Source organism: Bos grunniens, chromosome 7 (assembly GCF_055505025.1).
Source record: "Bos grunniens cultivar Pamir isolate PY7600 chromosome 7, Bosgru_T2T1.0, whole genome shotgun sequence".
Taxonomy (NCBI): Eukaryota; Metazoa; Chordata; class Mammalia; order Artiodactyla; family Bovidae; genus Bos; species Bos grunniens.
Genome location: NC_141171.1, coordinates 10,299,135 through 10,316,618, shown reverse-complemented (window position 1 = coordinate 10,316,618; position 17,484 = coordinate 10,299,135). Strand labels below are relative to the sequence as shown.

The 17,484-nt window shown below is 40.2% G+C and overlaps 1 pseudogene; it reads left to right on the top strand.

Annotated features, from left to right (window-relative positions):
- Nucleotides 1-7,198: 7,198 nt before the first annotated feature.
- LOC147368340 (olfactory receptor-like protein OLF4) lies at nt 7,199-8,142 on the top strand (annotated as a pseudogene).
- Nucleotides 8,143-17,484: the final 9,342 nt, after the last annotated feature.

Genomic DNA, 17,484 nt, shown 5'->3' with positions numbered 1-17,484 from the left:
GTGAGTTTGTTTCTTAAGTCGGTGAGTCTTTTTCTGTTTTGTGAGGCTGAATATATGTGTGTGCTTGTTAGCCATTCAGACTTTATTAAAAAAAAAAAGTCCATAGAAATCTGTTGTTTTATATAGTAGTGCCAGTGTGCTGTTATTCCTTTTTATTGTCCTTTGAAACAAATAATTGTTTCTTTACACAAAACAGACTGTTGGCCATTTAGTTCTTTTATATGTGTGCATACTCAGTCATTTCAGTCATGTCTGACTCTTTGCGACCCCATGCACTGTAGCCCACCAGGCTCCTCTGTTTGTGAAATTTCCCAGGCAAGAACACTGGAGTGGGTTGCAATTCCCTCCTCCAGGGGATCTTCCCCATCCTGGAATCTAGTCTCCTGCATTGCAGGTGGATTCTTTACCTAGTGATCCACCCGGGAGTCCCCCAGGTCTTTAGATACATGTGATATATTTGTGGGGATTGTATAAGAGTTTATTAATTGTGTTTGTCAAATCTATCATTCATAGTATTCTCTTCATTATTTTTAAAAAAGAATGTAAGTTGCAGTTGACATACAAAATGTATTTGTTGCTGCTGTACAGCACAATGAATCAATATTTGTTCATATTGCTAAATGACCACCACAATAAATCAAATTAGCATTTGTCAGCATGCGTAGTACAATTGCAATTTTTTTGTGATGAGAGCTTTTGGGATCTGCTGTTCCTTAGAAACTTATAAATATGCAATAGAGTATTATTAACTATTAGTCACATTACTGTACATTATAACCCTTCCATTGGTTTTTTATTGTTCAGTTCAGTTCAGTCACTCAGTTGTGTCCAACTCTTTGCAACCTCATGAATCGCAGCATGCCAGGCCTCCCTGTCCATCACCAACTCCCGGAGTTCACTCAGACACATGTCCATCGAGTCAGTGATGCCATCCAGCCATCTTATCCTCTGTCATCCCCTTTTCCTCCTACCCCTAACCCCTCCCAGCATCAGAGTCTTTTCCAATGAGTCAACTCTTTGCATGAGGTGGCCAAAGTACTGGAGTTTCAGCTTTAGCATCATTTCTTCCACCCAGGACTGATCTCCTTTAGAATGGACTGGTTGGATCTCCTTGCAGTCCAAGGGACTCTCAAGAGTCTTCTCCAACACCGTAGTTCAAAAGCATCAATTCTTCAGTGCTCAGCCTTCTTCACAGTCCAACTCTCACATCCATACATGACCACTGGAAAAACCATAGTCTTGACTAGACAGACCTTTGTTGGTAAAGTAATGTCTCTGTTTTTGAATATGCTATTTAGGTTGGTCATAACTTTCCTTCCAAGGAGTAAGCGTCTTTTAGTTTCATGGCTGCAATCACTATTTGCAGTGATTTTGGAGCCCAGAAAAATAAAGCCTGACACTGTTTCCCCATCTATTTCCCATGAAGTGATGGGACCAGATGCCATGATCTTCGTCTTCTGAATGTTGAGCTTTACTCTCCTCTTTCACTTTCATCAAGAGGCTTTTTAATTACTCTTCACTTTCTACCATAAGGGTGGTGTCATCTGCATATCTGAGGTTATTGATATTTCTCCCAGCAATCTTGATTCCAACTTGTGCTTTTTCCAGCCCAGTGTTTCTCATGATGTAGTCTGCAAAAAAGTTAAATAAGCAGGGTGACAATATACAGCCTTGACATACTCCTTTTCCTATTTTGAACCAGTCTGTTGTTCCATGTCCAGTTCTAACTGTTGCTTCCTGTTCTGCATATAGGTTTCTCAAGAGTCAGGTCAGGTGGTCTGGTATCCCCATCTCTTTCAGAATTTTCCACAGTTTATTGTGATCCACACAGTCAGTCTTTGGCATAGTCAGTAAAGCAAAAATAGATGTTTTTCTGGAACTCTCTTGGTTTTTCGATGATCCAGCAGATGTTGGCAATTTGATCTCTGGTTCTTCTGCCTTTTCTAAAACCAGCTTGAACAACTGGAATTTCACAGTTCATGTATTGCTGAAGCCTGGCTTGGAGAATTTTGAGCATTACTTTACTAGCATGTGAGATGAGTGCAATTGTGCAGTAGTTTGAGCATTCTTTGACATTGCCTTTCTTTGGCATTGGAATGAAAATTGATCTTTTCCAGTCCTGTGGTCACTGCTGAGTTTTCCAAATTTGCTGGCATATTGAGTGCAGCACTTTCACAGCATCACCTTTCAGGGTTTGAAACAGCTCAACTGGAGCTATTCCATCACCTCCACTAGCTTTGTTCATAGTGATGCTTTGTAAGGCCCACTTGACTTCACATTCCAAGATGGCTGGCTCTAGGTGAGTGATCACACCATTGTGATTATCTTGGTGATGAAGATCTTTTTTGTACAGTTCTTCTGTGTATTCTTGCCACTACATTAATTTAGCTGCCACTTTAATATTCTCCATGTGTCAATATTTGCTATAAACAAAACCAAAAATCCTTAGAGGTAATAAATAATCTTTTATACTATTATATGTTCCCAGTAAATTTTCATATCCCTGTTATTCCTTAATGCTCTTTGTGGCCTTGTGACTAAATCCTTTTCTAAAAGTTCATCACCTTTCACCATAATTTGGGAAATATTTATCTTGACCTTTGGACTAAATGTCACCATTATATTCGATAAGCATGTTTGAATCCATCTCTCTTTATATGAGATGAAATTATCATTTATTTACTGCTCCATCCTCACATTTTAAAAGCACTTTGGTTATAATATTATTTCATTTTCAAGTCTTTGGCAATTTTAATGTTGAATTAATGACCCATGTTGGTATCTCTGAATTAATAATTTTTAATCTTTGTATAAGTTAGCCACAGATTTTCATTCAATTTTGTTGCATACTCTTTTTTTTAAATAAAACATGTACTTAATCTAATTTCATTCTTACTGACATTTTTGTCTATAAGTTCTTAGTTTCCTTTAAATCTTCTTGTTCTAAATTATGCACTTACACATATTCACATACATTTTCACAAATGTTTGAACATGATGTTGTGTACCTCATAAATGTTCTTTATGTTTTAATGAGGTCTTTTTTCTGCTGTTTGTTCCTCTCTTTTTTAAAATCAATAATACCTTAGGAACTTGCTTCCAATCAAGTAGTATAAGTCTGCTTCATTATTTTAGTGTCTGTATAACATTTCATGGTGTGGCTATGATACTCACATACATGGGGAGTCTGTCATATTATTTTTCAACAAATTACTATTATAGTACAGAGATACAAATATTTGATATTATTCACCTAAAATTGTGCTTATCAATCAAGGATGATTAATTCCCCCAGGGGACATTGACTACACCCATAGACATTTTTCACTATCACACTGGGATGAGGTAGGTGGTGGGCAAGGATCCTTCTGAATATCCTAGAATATATAGGAAAGATACCACTACAGAGAATAACCTGGCTCAGAATATCCAGTAGTGCAGAGACTGAGGAACCCTGAATTAGAGAATATCTGTTTTTAATGTTTACAGCTCTCTTCAAATTGTTTCCCCAATGTACCACACTTCACTTTTATTCTAGCAAAATTAGAGAATACTCTTCTTCTTTGTGTTTATATATATATATATATATATATATATCAATCTCCCAATTCATCTTATCCCAATTTCCCCTCTTAGTTTCCATATGTTTGTTCTCTCTATATCTGTCTCTGTTTCTGCCTTGCAAACAGGTTCATCTGTACATTGTTCTAGATTCATTTTTCCTGAGTATTTTTGACCAAAAATTTTCTGTTTCATAGAGTTTAATGTATGATTCTTTTTAAAAAAAGTATATATTTATTTATTTGGCTGCACTAGTGTTAGCTGGGTCTTCCCAGGTGGCTCAGCGGTAAAGAATCTACCTACTTGCCAATGCAGGAGCCATAAGAGACTTGAGTTTGATCCCTGGGTTGGGAATATCCCCTGGAGAAGTGAATGGCAACCTATTCCTGTATCCTTGCCTGAAAAATTCCATGGACAAGAGGAACCTGGTAGGCTATAGTCCACCACAGGTTCACAAAGAGTCTCAGCCACTGAACCACCAGAAAAGTTCCCTATATTGTTCTTTTTTTTTCCTCTGAATTTATAGCTTTAATTATTTTAGTTTTCTAAGTGCAGATTTTACATGAATTTGCTGTATGTTCATCTGAAATGGACAGTTTACCCTGATTTTCTGAAGCTGTGTTAGATTAAAAACAAAAAAAGTTCCTTATTTCCTCCCAGAAAGACAGTCATTTATTCCAGCTTTTATTCAAAAATTCAGCTTTTCCCAGCTCAATTAAAATGTAACTTTCCTATGTATTAAATGTTCATATCTCATATGATCTTATTCCTAATCATTCAACAAATAATAATGGAGCAACTGCTTTGTGCCAAAAAATTCTAGATACGTTATATGTTATAATCACTTAAGTGAAAGTCTTAGCTAAAATAATTATTAATGCATACTGCTCTTGTTCAGTTACTGCTATCATATATCATGTTTCAATCAGTTTTTGATGTTCCATTTAGTTTTCTTTAATACAATTGTATGAAATCTCCCTATTTAACTGGCTTTATGTTGACTGCCATTATTGCTTTTAACTGAAATATAATTGATTTAGCAAATTATATTAGCTTCTTTTTATAGATTACTCCCCATTTACATTGCAAAATATTGGCTACGATAAATACATACTACTTAAATAATATATAGTAGTATATTTCTGTAGTTTTGCCACTAATTTGTATTTAATCACTTCCCATTATCTTAAATGTGGATGCAGGCATGCTCAGTCTCTTCAGTCATGTGTGACTCTGTGTGACCCCATTGACTGTAGCCCACCAGCCTCCTCTGTCCATGGTATTCTCTAGGCAAGAATACTGGAGTAGGTTGCCCATCTTCCCCATCCAAGGACTGAATATGCATCTACTGTGTCTCCTGCATTGCAGACTGATTCTTTACTGCTGAGTCACCAGGGAAGCCCCTGTGTTTGTAAATAGGTACACAAATATTCACATACATTTGGGAAAAACAAAGTGAGCTATGCAGGTGCATCCCCTGCTCATTTGATGGTGGCATATACTGTTGAAGTCTGAGTACAGTATGCGATGACCACCTTTATGGCAGAAAGTGAAGAAGAACTAAAGAGCCTCTTGATGAACGTGAAAGAGGAGAGTGAAAAAGTTGGCTTAAAACTCAGCCTAAGGGAACTAAAATCATGGCATCTGGTCCCAACAGTTCAGTTCAGTTCAGTCGCTCAGTCGTGTCCGACTCTTTGTGACCCCGTGAATCACAGCACGCCAGGCCTCCCTGTCCATCACTGATCCCGGAGTTCACTCAGACTCACGTCCATTGAGTCAGTGATGCCATCAAGCCATCTCATCCTCTGTCCTCCCCTTTTCCTCCTGCCCCCAATTCCTCCCAGCATCAGAGTCTTTTCCAATGAATCAACTCTTCACATGAGGTGGCCAAAGTACCGGAGTTTCAGCTTTCGCATCATTCCTTCCAAAGAAATCACAGGGCTGATCTTCAGAATGGACTGGTTGGATCTCCTTGCAGTCCAACGGACTCTCAAGAGTCTTCTTTAACACCACAGTTCAAAAGCATCACTTCTTCCGTGCTCAGCTTTCTTCACAGTCCAACTCTCACATCCATACATGACCTCTGGAAAAACCATAGCCTTGACTAGACAGACCTTTGTTGGCAAAGTAATGTCTCTGCTTTTCAATATGCTTTCTAGGTTGGTCATAACTTTCCTTCCAAGGAGTAAGCGTCTTTTAATTCCATGGCTGTAGTCACCATCTGCAGTGATTTTGGAGCCCAGAAAAATAAAGTCTGGCACTGTTTCCACTGTTTCCCCATCTATTTCCAATGAAGTGATGGGACCGGATACCATGATCTTCATCTTGAGCTTTAAGCCAACTTTTTTACTCTCCACTTTCACTTTCATCAAGAGGCTTTTTAGTTCCTCTTCACTTTCTGCAATAAGGATCACTTCATGGCAAATAGATGGGGTAACATTTATTTTTGGGGTCTCCAAAATCACTGCAGATGGTGATTCCTGCCATGAAATTAAAAGATGCTAGCTGCTTGGAAGAAAAGTTATGACCAACCTAGACAGCATATTAAAAAGCAGAGACATTATTTTGACAACAAAGGTCTGTCTAGTCAAAGCTATGGTTTTTCCAGTCATCATGTATGGATGTGAGAGTTGGACTATAAAGAAAGCTGAGCATCAAAGAATTGATGCTTTTGAACTATACTGTAGGAGAAGACCCTTGAGAGTCCCTTGGATGGCAAGGAGATCCAACCAGTCCATCCTAAAGAAAATCAGTCCTTAATATTCATTGGAAGGACTGATGCTGAAGCTGAAACTCCAGTACTTTGGTTACCTGATGTGAAGAACTGACTCATTTGAAAAGACCCTGATGCCAGGAAGATTGAAGGCAGGAGGAGAAGGCGACAGAAGAGGATGAGATGGTTGGATGGCATCACCAACTCAATGGACATGAGTTTGAGTATATTCTGGGAGATGGTGATGGACAGGGAGGCCTGGCATGCTGCAGTCCATGGGGTCACAAAGAGTCGGACGCGACTAATCTGAACTGAGTATAGTAAAATAAATATATGTATGAAAAGTGAGAAAATCATAAGAAGAAAGTTATTCAGTGTAAAAGGATGAATAATCATGGCATATACATGATTTATAGAGTATGGTCTAGGGAGGGCTTTGAATGCTGGTAAAAGAACAGAACCAGAAGTAGTGTGCCCACTGAACCTACAAAGGAGAGATTAAAGCTTAAAGAACATGAATAACAAAGAAAGTATGCCATATAAGAAAAATGAGAAAGGACTTTTCCTCACCCCCTACTGATATCTATTGAAGTTAATGTCTTGACTGTGAAATGTAAGTAGTAGCATGTATGTTGGGTTGGTGCTAATGGTAAACAACTTGCCTGCCAATGAAGAAGACATAAAAGACACAGTTTCGATCCCTGCATAGGGGAAGATCCCCTGGAGAAGGAAATGACAATCCACTCCAATATTTTTGCCTGGAGAATCCCATGGACAGGGGAGCCTTGCAGGCCACAGTTCATGGAATCGCAAAGACGGACATGACGGAAGTGACTGAACATGCATGCGTGCTAGGTTGCTAATGCTTGCTTATGTAAAAGTTAATAAGTTATTGTTCTATATCTTGGTAGTTACCTACACGGCATGGAACCACAAAATATTTCAGAAGTTTCAGAATTTCTTCTCATGGAATTTTCAGAGGCACCTGAGCTGCAGCCCCTCGTATTTGGACTTTTTCTGTCCATGTAGATCACTGTGTTTGGAAACCTGCTTGTCATCCTGGCCACCATCTCAGACTCCCACCTCCACACCCCCATGTACTTCTTCCTCTCCAACCTGTCCTTTGTAGACATCGGCTTCACTTCCACCACTGTCCCAAAGATGCTATGGAACATCCAGACACAGAACAAATTGAGCACCTTTGAAGGTTGCATCATCCAGATGTACTTTTACATTCTCTTTGCAAGTTTAGATGATTTCTCCTGGATATGATGGCCTATGACCGGTTTGTGGCCATCTGTCACCCGTTGCACTACATGGTCATCATGAACCCCCGACTCTGTGGTCTCCTGGTTCTGATATCTTGGTTCGTGGGTGTCATGTACTCCTTGTTACAGAAGTTAATGGTGTTGCGATTGTCCTGTTCAGACTTCAAAATACCCCACTTTTTCTGTGAACTCAATCAAGTCTTACAACTTGCCTGTTCTGACACCTTTCTTAATGACATGGTATTGTATTTTGCAGCTACCTTGCTGGGTGGTGGTCCTTTTGCTGGGATACTTTACTCTTACTCTAAAATAGTTTCTTGCATACGAGGAATCTCATCAGCTGAGGGAAAGTATAAAACCACCTGTGCATCTCACCTCTCAGTTGTCTTTTTATTTTATTGTTCTGTCCTAGGAGTGCACCTTAACCCTGCTGCTCCCCACAGTTCAAGATCAGGTGCAGCAGCTTCGGTGATGTACACAGTGGTCACACCCATGCTGAACCCCTTTATCTACAGTCTAAGGAATAAAGACATAAAGGGGGCTCTGAAGAGATTCTTTGAAATATTAGGTAGAAAAGGCCAACTCTGCTGGGGGAAATGAAGTGACCTTGACAGCATGACTCAAAGGCTCAGAATCAGAAATTGTGATTCTTTGATCATTGAAAAATCAAATTTGCTTCTTTTCATTGTTCCCTGGAATTTTCATTAAAATAATTCCATGTATTGATTTATTAAGCTTTCTTTTTTTTTCTAATTTTATTTTATTTTTAAACTTTACATAATTGTATTATTAAGCTTTCTCCTCAACCTGATATATAGGCTTTTTATTTGTACTTATCCCTACTTCAAAATTTTCCTACATTTGGATCAGCAGTATTTGGAAATAGTCATGTACTTCATGAGAGGACTGAGTTTCTTAAGAATAATTTATTCTCAAATGACATATGTCATTACAAGTAATTGTTCTCTTATTATTCTAAATGATAGTTATTAGTTTCATTACTCATATTTGTTTAAAGTAAAGTTGACAACTAAGGTATTTTAAATAACTTTTAATAGATTACGTTGAACATTCAGATATGGAACTGTGGATATAGAGAGCTGACTGAAAAATTATATTTAGATTTTTTACTGCACAGAAGGTCAGTGCCCTTCACCACAGTGTTGTTCAGAGTGAACTTTGTATATCAAAATATATACATGACCAAAGGATGGCTCACTGGAGGACTGAAATGCCTATCCAGTCATGTGATTCAAGGTTACATGTTTAGTGCAAACAAGCACACTTTTCATCTTTTCCTGCTTATCTGGAGAGGAAACTTAATGTACCAATTTTTAATATAGTTATCTGAAATAAAATTTAAAGACAGAGTAATCATGAATGCTACCTTTAAATATCAGAATAAGTGCATAGTTGAGAAACCAATTAATATAATTGTCTTCAGTTCTGTTCACTTTTATTTTTGATTAGTTAGCTATTGCTGCATAACTCATTTTTGTAGTAAATGCTTTAATATAATGCTTATTAACAAATGAGTTTGTATCAGATCAGATCAGATCAGTCGCTCAGTCATGTCCGACTCTTTGCGACCCCATGAATCGCAGCATGCCAGGCCTCCCTGTCCATCACAAACTCTCGGAGTTCACTCAGACTCAAGTCCATCGAGTCAGTGATGCCATCCAGCCATCTCATCCTCTGTCGTCCCCTTCTCCTCTTGCCCCCAATCCCTCCTAACATCAGAGTCTTTTCCAACGAGTCAACTCTTCGCACGAGGTGGCCAAAGTACTGAAGTTTCAGCTTTAGCATCATTCCTTCCAAAGAAATCCCAGGGCTAATCTCCTTCAGAATGGACTGGTTGGATCTCCTTGCAGTCCAAGGGACTCTCAAGAGTCTTCTCCAGCACCACAGTTCAAAAGCATCAATTCCTTGGCGCTCAGCCTTCTTCACAGTCCAACTCTCACATCCATACATGACCTCCCCCTGGACTGCAGCCCTCCAGGCTTTTCTGTTCATGGAATTTTATAGGAAAGAACATTGAAGTGGGGTTGCATTTCCTACTTCAGTAAATGCAACTCAGATGCAACTCAGGTAAAAGAAACAAAAGACTTGTGTTACTGTGTCACCTAACTGAAAAACACAGAAAGGCCTCCTGTTACGTTTGTTGAATTGTTAGAATCAGAATGAACAGACCTTTACCTAAGTGAAAAAGGCGTTTGTTATTTCAAGTGCACTGCCAGAGGAGCTACCCACTTGGCACTATAAAAAACCACAGTAACACAGAATCACACACACACAAAAAGACAATTTTCCAGAAAACAATCTTAACACCATAGAAGATTGTGATCAAGCCAGTGGAAAACTCAAATAGTGTCATGGAGAAACTCAGGAAGCTATAGGAACACTCACAAATGCACTTACACTCATAAATTTAAAAAATAAATGAAAATAAGAAACAATTTTCAAAGAGATGAAAAGTCTTAAGCATAACCAAACAGACATACTGGAGTTGAATAAATCTATAAATGAGTTGAAAGATGTATTAGAAAGCACTAAAAGTTGAGCAGATCATATGGCGAAGAGAAATAGTGACCTTAAAGGTAGAATGATTTAGGATTAAGAGAACTGCTTTTCTTTCTTTCTTTTTTTTTTAATGAAGAGAATCTACAAGTATTATAGGACTCCTTTAGAATAAGTAACAAGTATATTGAGTATCTTAGAAGAAAAAGAGTGTGAGAGAAAGAAAAGATGCTATTTAAAGAAATAATAGCTGAGATCTTTCCCAGAATAGGGAATAAACAACAGGTGGAATATAACAGGTGGTCCAACTTACCAATTATAAAGCCTTTCTTAATGACATAGGGATATATTTTGAAGCTGTATTCATGGGTGGTGATCACTTATGATCCTTTGCTCATACTCTAAGATAGTTCCCTCAGGTGGTGCTAGTGGTAAAGAACCTGCCTGCCAATGCTGGAGACTTAAGATATCCCTCAGTCAGGAAGATACCCTAGAGAAGGAAATGGCAACCTACTCCAGTATTCTTGCCTAGAGAATCCCATGAACAGAGAAGCCTGGTAGGCTACAATCCATAGAGTTGCAAGGAACCAGACATGACTGAAGTGACATTGCAGAAGTATGCACCCATTTCTGTGTCTCACCTCTCAGTCTTCTCCTTATTTACTACAACAGTCTAGACTATACCTTTGCTCTGCTGGTACCCATAGCTCACAGTCAAATGCAACAGCTTCAGTGATGTTCACTGTGGTTACATCTGTGCTGAACCATTTCCTCTTAGCTTAAGGTATGAAGATATAAAGAAAGCCTTGAAAATATTCTTTGGGATGGCAGTAATAGAAGGACTAATTGTCATAGGGTTAAAGAAGTCCTCATTTTTAGCAAACTGCAAAGCATTTGAGCCAGAATTTAATATTATTTGATCAGAGTGTATACATAGAATTGTTCTGTCTCTATTTCCTGAATTTTCATTTCTTTTTTTAAAATTTTATTTTATTTTTAAACTTTACAATATTGTATTAGTTTTGCTAAATATCAAAATGATTCAACTTCTTTATACCATTGAAGTAACTCAGATTTCTGTTTCCTTCTCTGTCTGATTTATAAATAATTTTTCCCTTTGTTCATTTTCTACTTTCTCAAAGCTTTCCCAAACTTGATTTAAAATATCTCTAATGCCTATTTATTTAGTAGGGCAGCATGGATTTCCTAAGAATAATTTCTACTCAGATGACATATATCAAACCAAATATTTTTTTTTCTTGTGCTACTGAAAGACTGTAGTAAAAAATAGGACTAATGTGGGAATTCCTGTGGTCATGTATGGATGTGAGAGTTAGACTGTGAAGAAGGCTGAGCACTGAAGAATTGGTGCTTTTAAACTGTGGTGTTGGAGAAGACTCTTGAGAGTCCATTGGACTGCAAGGAGATCTAACCAGTCCATTCTGAAGGACATCAGCCCTGGGATTACTTTGGAAGGAATGATGCTAAAGCTGAAACTCCAGTATTTTGGCCACCTCATGCAAAGAGTTGACTCATTGGAAAAGACTCTGATGCTGGGAGGAATTGGGAGCAGGAGGAGAAGGGGACGACAGAGGATGAGATGGCTGGATGGCATCACTGACTCGATGGACATGAGTATGAGTGAACCCTGGGAGTTGGTGATGGATAGGGAGGCCTGGCGTGCTGCGATTCATGGGGTCACAAAGAGTCAGACACGACTGAGTGAATGATCTGATCTGATCTGAATGTGGGAAAACTACTTTTATTATTAGCCAAGGTGTTTGGTATGACCTTATAATAGAGGATATCTAAGACTACAGCTTTTCATTATGTGTACCACATTCTTCTGAAAATCACTGCCATAACTGTCCTTGAAAATGGAGACTTAAACCTACAGTGTGACTGTGTGGATCAAAATAAACTGTGGGAAATTCTGAAAGACATGGGAATACCAGATCACCTGACCTGCCTCTTGAGACATCTGTATGCATGCAGGTCAGGAAGCAATAGTTAGAACTGGACATGGAACAACAGACTGGTTCCAAATAGGAAAAGGTGAACATCAAGGCTGTGTATTGTCACCCTGCTTATTTAACGTATATGCAGAGTACATCATGAGAAACTCTGGACTGGAAGAAACACAAGCTGGAATCAAGATTGCTGGGAGAAATAACAATAACCTCAGATATGCAGATGACACCTCCTTATGGCAGAAAGTGCAGAGGAACTAAAAAGCCTCTTGATGAAAGTGAAAGTGGAGAGTGAAAAAGTTGGCTTAAAGCTCAACATTCAGAAAACGAGGATCATGGCATCCGGTCCCATCACTTCACGGGAAATAGATGGGGAAACAATGGAAACAGTGTCAGACTTTATTTTTCTGGGCTCTGGTGACTGCAGCCACGAAATTAAAAGACGCTTACTCCTTGGAAGGAAAGTTATGTCCAACCTAGATAGCATATTCAAAAGCACAGACGTTATTTTGCCAACAAAGGTTCGTCTAGTCAAGGCTATGGTTTTTCCTGTGGTCATGTATGGATGTGAGAGTTGGACTGTGAAGAAAGCTGAGTGCCAAAGAATTGATGCTTTTGAACTGTGGTATTGGAGAAGACTCTTGAGAGTCCCTTGGACTGCAAGGAGTTCCAACCAGTCCATTCTGAAGGAGATCAGCCCTGGGATTTCTTTGGAAGGAATGGTGCTAAAGCTGAAACTTCAGTACTTTGGCCACCTCATGCGAAGAGTTGACTCATTGGAAAAGACTCTGATGTTGGGAGGGATTGGGGGCAAGAGGAGAAGGGGACGACAGAGGATGACATGGCTGGATGGCATCACTGACTCGATGGACTTGAGTCTGAGTGAACTCCGGGAGTTGGTGATGGACAGGGAGGCCTGGCATGCTGCAATTCATGGGGTTGCAAAGAGTTAGACACGACTGAGTGACTGACCTGAACTGAATCCAGTCTTAAGGGAGGGCAGCTGCGACCAGTGCACTAAGCGTGGGCAGTTGCGACTGGTGCACTAAGCATGGCCAAGAGGAGCTACCCCACGTCCAAGGTCAGGGGCAGAAGCTGGGAGGACCCCATGCCCAAAGGGCGGTGGCCAAGAGGACCCCACATCCGAGGTCAGGGGTAGTGGCCTAGAGTGCCAGGCTGAAATGGCACAGGAACGGCCGAGAAGAGCTACCCAAGTCCGAGGTCAGGGGCAGAGGCCGAAAGGAGCTACCCTGAGTCTGAGGTCAGGGGTGGCGGCTGGGAGGAGCTACAACACGCCCCCACACCCAAGACCAGGGGCGGCAGCCGGGAGGAGCTACCCCATGTCTAAGGAGTGGTGGCTGCATGGGTATAGGAGGGCCTAGAGGAGCTATCCCTAGGTCAGGAAGGTCAGGAAGGGCAGCAGTGAGGAGATATCCCTCATCCAAGGTAAGGAGCAGTGGCTGCGCTTTGCTGGAGCAGCCATGAAGAGATACCCTATGCCCAAGGTAAGAGAAACCCAAATAAGATGGTAGGTCTTGCAAGAGGACATCAGAGGGCAGACACACTGAAACCATGCTCACAGAAAACTAGTCAATCTAATCACACTAGGACCACAGTCTTGTCGAACTCAATGAAACTAAGCCATGCCCATGGGGCAACCCAAGACGGGCGAGACATGGTGGAGAGATCTGACAGAATATGGTCCACTGGAGAAGGGAATGGAAAACCACTTCAGTATTCTTGCCTTGAGAACCCCATGAACAGTATAAAAAGGCAAAATGATAGGATACTAAAAGAGAAACTCCCCAGGTCAGTAGGTGCCCAATATGCTACTGGAGATCAGTGGAGAAATAACTCCAGAAAGAATGAAGGGATGGAGCCAAAGCAAAAAGAATACCCAGCTGTGGATGTGACTGGTGATAGAAGCAAGGTCTGATGCTGTAAAGAGCAATATTGCATAGGAATCTGGAATGTCAGGTCCATGAATCAAGGAAAATTGGAAGTGGTCAAACAGGAGATGGCAAGAGTGAACATTGACATTCTAGGAATCAGCAAACTCAGATGGACTGGAATGGGTGAATTTAACACGGATGACCATTATATCTACTACTGCGGGAAGGAATCCCTTCCTTCCATCATGGTCAATAAAAGAGTGGGAAATGCAGTACTTGGATGCAATCTCAAAAACGACAGAATGATCTCTGTTCGTGTGCAAGGCAAGCCATTCAATATCACAGTAATCCAAATCTATGCCCCAACCAGTAATGCTGAAGAAGCTGAAGGTGAACGGTCCTATGAAGACCTACAAGACCTTTTAGAACTAACACCCAAAAAAGATGTTCTTTTCATTATAGGGGGCTAGAATGCAAAAGTAGAAAGTCAAGAAACACCTGGAGTAACAGGCAAATTTGGCCTTGGAATACGCAATGAAGCAGGGCAAAGACTAATAAAGTTTTGCCAAGAAAATGAACTGGTCATAACAAACACCCTCTTCTAACAACACAAGAGAAGACTCTCACAGGGACATCACCAGATGGTCAACACCAAAGTCAGATTGATTATATTCCTTGCAGCCAAAGATGGAGAAGCTCTATACAGTCAACAAAAACAAGACCAAGAGCTGACTGTGGCTCAGATCATGAACTCCTTATTACCAAACTCAGACTTAAATTGAAGAAAGTAGGGAAAAATCACTAAACCATTCAGGAATGACCTAAATCAAATCCCTTATGATTATACAGTGGAAGTAAGAAATAGATTTAAGGGCCTAGATCTGATAGATAGGGTGCCTGATGAACTATGGACTGAGGTTCATGACATTGTACAGGAGACAGGGATCAAGACATCCCTGTGGAAAAGAAATGCAAAAAAGCAAAATGGCTGTCTGGGGAGGCCTTACACATAGCTGTGAAAAGAAGAGAAGTGAAAAGCAAAGAGAAAAGGAACGATATAAGCATCTGAATGCAGAGTTCCAAAGAATAGCAAGAAGAGATAAGAAAGCCTTCTTCAGTGATCAATGCAAAGAAATAGAGGAAAACAACAGAATGGGAAAGACTAGAGATCTCTTCAAGAAAATTAGAGGTACCAAGGGAACATTTCATGCAAAGTTGGGCTTGATAAGGGACAGAAATGATATGGACCTAACAGAAGCAGAAGATATTAAGAATAGGAGGCAAGAACACACAGAATTACTGTACAAAAAATATCTTCAAGACCTAGATAATCACGATGGTATGATCACTCACCTAGAGCCAGACATCCTGGAATGTGAAGTCAAGTGGGCCTTAGAAAGCATCACTACGAACAAAGCTAGTGGAGGTGATGGAATTCCAGTGGAGCTATTTCAAATCCTGAAAAATGATGCTGTGAAAGTGCTGCACTCAATATGCCAGCAAATTTGGAAAACTCAGCAGTGGCCACAGGACTGGAAAAGGTCAGTTTTCATGCCAATCCCAAAGAAAGGCAATGCCAAAAAATGCTCAAACTACTGCACAATTGCACTCATCTCACATGCTAGTAAAGTAATGCTCAAAATTCTCCAAGCCAGGCTTCAGCAATATGTGAACCGTGAACTTCCTGATGTTCAAGCTGGTTTTCGAAAAGGCAGAGGAACCAGAAATCAAATTGCCAACATCTGCTGGATCATCGAAAAAGCAAGAGCGTTCCAGAAAAATATCTATTTCTGTGTTATTGACTATGCCAAAGCCTTTGACTGTGTGGATCACAATAAACTGTGGAAAATTCTGAAAGAGATGGGAATACCAGACCACCTGACCTGCATCTTGAGAAATCTGTATGCAGTTCAGGAAGTAACTGATAGAACTGGACATGGAACAACATACTGGTTCCAAATGGGAAAAGAAGTACTTCAAGGCTGTATATTGTCACCCTGCTTATTTAATTTATGTGCAGAGTACATCATGAGAAACTCTGGACTGGAAGAAACACAAGCTGGAATGAAGATTGCCGGGAAAAATATCAATAACCTCAGATATGCAGATGACACCACTCTTATAGCAGAAAGGGAAGAGGAACTAAAAAGCCTCTTGATGAAAGTGAAAGAGGAGAGTGAAAAAGTTGGCTTAAAGCTCAACATTCAGAAAACGAAGATCATGGCATCCGGTCCCATCACTTCATGGGAAATAGATGGGGAAACAGTGGAAACAGTGTCAGACTTTATTTTTTGGGGCTCCAAAATCACTGCAGATGGTGATTGCAGCCAAGAAAATAAAAGATGCTTACTCCTTGGAAGGAAAGTTATGACCAACCTAGACAGCATATTGAAAAGCAGAGACATTACTTTGCCGACAAAGGTCCGTCTAGTCAAGGCTATGGTTTTTCCTGTGGTCATGTATGGATGTGAGAGTTGGATTGTGAAGGCTGAGCGCCGAAGAATTGATGCCTTTGAACTGTGGTATTGGAGAAGACTCTTGAGAGTCCCTTGGACTGCAAGGAGATCCAACCAGTCCATTCTGAAGGAGATCAGCCCTGTGATTTCTTTGGAAGGAATGATGCTAAAGCTGAAACTCCAGTACTTTGGCCACCTCATGCGAAGCGTTGACTCATTGGAAAAGACTCTGATGCTGGGAGGAATTGGGGGCTGGAGGAGAAGGGGCCAACAGAGGATGAGATGGCTGGATGGCATCACTGATTCGATGGATGTGAGTCTGAGTGAACTCCAGGAGTTGGTGATGGACAGGGAGGCCTGGCGTGCTGTGATTCATGGGGTCGCAAAGAGTCGGACACGACTGAGTGACTGAACAGAACTGAACTGAATACTCCATTGTGTATATGCACCACAGCTTTCTTATCCATTCATCTGCTGATGGACATCTAGGTTGCTTTCATGTCCTGGCTATTATAAACAGCAGTGCGATGAATATTGGGGTACATGTGTCTCCTTCAATTCTGGTTTCCTTGGTGTGTATGCCAAGCAGTGGTAATGCTGGGTCATAAGGCAGTTATATTTCCAGTTTATTAAGGAATCTCCACATTGTTCTCCCTAGTGTCTGTACTAGTTTGCATTCCCACTGACAGTGTAAGAGGGTTCCCTTTTCTCCACACCCTCTCCAGCATTTATTGCTTGTAGACTTTTGGATATCAGCCATTCTGACTGGCGTGAAATGGTACCTCATTGTGGTTTTGATTTGCCTTTCTCTGATAATGAGTGATGTTTTGCATCTTTCATGTGTTTGTTAGCCATCTGTATGTCTTTTTTGGAGAAATGTCTGTTTAGTCTTTGGACCATTTTTTGATTGGGCCATTTTTTTTCTGGAATTGAGCTGCATAAGTTGTTTGTATATTTTTGAGATTAGTTGTTTGTCAGTTGCTTCATTTGCTATTATTTTCTCCCATTCTGAAGGCTGTCTTTTCACCTTGCTTATAGTTTCCTTTGTTGTGCAGAAGCTTTTAATTTTAACTAGGTCCCATTTGTTTATTTTTGCTTTAATTTCCA